The sequence below is a fragment of the Argentina silus genome (genome assembly GCF_951799395.1).
Source record: "Argentina silus genome assembly, contig: scaffold_1010, whole genome shotgun sequence".
In the NCBI taxonomy this organism is placed as follows: Eukaryota; Metazoa; Chordata; class Actinopteri; order Argentiniformes; family Argentinidae; genus Argentina; species Argentina silus.
Window position 1 is genome coordinate 1 of NW_028152549.1, and position 2,000 is coordinate 2,000.

Consider the following 2,000-nt stretch of genomic DNA (forward strand, 5'->3'; position numbering starts at 1 on the left):
AAAACCTAATCTTGAAAAACTTTAGACAATTATAATCCCAATCATTGGTAAATCCACAATGGCCAGACATCCGGGTTACATTTCTTGTGTTCATTTAGGATTATAGAAGTCTTACAAGAGTGGATGTCTTTTCGTAGGACCCAGAATTCCGAGTTGTCCTCAAATCTCACCAGACAACATTGCTTGACTCCGTCCACCTGAGAGGGAGACAGCAAGTGAGCTGAATGATTGACAAAACTAAACGGAAGACTTTTTTAATTCAGACATGCAGGCATACAAGCACTAATTCCCTCCACCCCCCACCCCCCCCCCCCCCCACCCCCCCACCCCAACACACACACACACACACACCACACACACACTCGCATGCATGCACGCACATACGCACACACATACTTACTCTTTTCACATTGCCGAGGTACAGTAGTCCATCACTCCATCGAGCTAACACATCATCTCCTTCACTTACTCCCCCCATCCTGAAGAGGGAAGAGAGGGAGAGAAAGAGAGAGAGAGATATACAGAGACACACACACACACACACACACACACACACACACACACACACACAGAAGGCAAGGGGGTAGAGAGAGGGGGATATAGAGACAGAGAGGGATAGAGAGAGAGAGAGAGAGAAAGAGGGAGACAGAGATACAGAGACAGAGAGAGAGAGAGAGAGGAGGCTCATGTGAAATGGAAATCCAATGTATTCACTGAATACTTTGCTGCCATTGCCGATAGAGGTTTATGGCCTTATCTTTATCCTGACTGGATAAGGGGTTACATTCTCACTTACTGGGCATAGCGACAGAATCCACTAGACTGAATAATGGCAATAAGTACACAATCCCACAGCAGGACAAATCATTATGGCACACAACACACATGACCAAACACATACGACTGCATAATGACTGCACTGTAGTTTGATTGTCACATCACTGTCACTTAATGCTTTTCTCAAAGCACTTGTGTGTTGTATCCCTTCTGAAAATCAAAAAACTACAAACTTGAATAGGTATGGAATTACAGCATAGGCATAATCCCTGCACAGCTTTTGTTCCAGTGTATGCACACATGTCAAGACACACAGGATACATTTAGCATTTGTGAATCAATAACAAAATCATTACAGATACAGTAGCTGGATGCACAGAGAGCCTATAGCTACCTGTCAAGTCGAACTCCTCTCCGTCGGGGTCACAGCGATTCCTGTGCAGGCTTGACATGAAATGTTTTATCCCCGCTGTTTTCCTTGTCTCAATTACTGCCCGGCTGGATGTGTAGCGTACGTGTGTGCAAAAGTGGATGTGCATGTATGTCCCTGTGCCAAGCGCATATGTCAGTCAAGCTGTCTGCGAGAGGGCGTCTGTCCGTCCGTCTCTCTCTCTGTCTGTCCTCCGCGACGTCGTTTCGTCATGTTCCCGTGCCTTTGCTCTCTTTTCTCCACCTATTGATGCTATTAAGCGTGTTTGTCAGAGCAGCACGAGAATCAACCCGCGAGAGACGCCATCATCCCTGCCTCTCTCTCGACCGACTTGTTGTGACGCAGACATAAAACACCGAGAGATAGAGTGGGAGGGAGATAGTGGGACCGGGGGAGCGGGGCGCGAACACCTTCTCATCCGACGAATTGACCCTAAACCGTTATGACAGGACAGGCTGTGTTTCCACTTGGAGTGAACAAAATTGTGCTAAAAGCCACCAGAAATCAGTGGACGGCGGAAGTCACTGAGGCTTAAGTGGCCAATTAGTGAAAGTTTATCCACCTCGTTAATTGGTCCCAAAGAAGGATAGTCCCACGTTTTGGAGGCATGGAGAAAGTTTGCAAACTAAGTGCCAATGGAAGCTGCAATCATCCGTGTTATTCGTTTTTTTAGGAATCAGTAGCCTAAATTGCAGTGACTGCCTCTAATTTAAATCAATTTTCCTTTCTCTCGGCAACGAAAACTTTAGAGTAGGGCTATTTTACAAAGGCGCTAATTAATTAATTGATGCCC

General features: G+C 46.1%; 1 long non-coding RNA gene across 1 annotated transcript; it reads right to left on the reverse strand.

Moving 5' to 3' along the window:
• Positions 1–87: 87 nt before the first annotated feature.
• On the reverse strand, positions 88–1,523 carry LOC310824756. The gene is made up of 3 exons (XR_014555051.1): positions 1,172–1,523; positions 401–479; positions 88–197 (listed from the first exon to the last, which is right to left on the reverse strand). It is a non-coding gene; the product is annotated as an uncharacterized lncRNA (long non-coding RNA).
• Between the last annotated feature and the right edge of the window lie 477 nt (positions 1,524–2,000).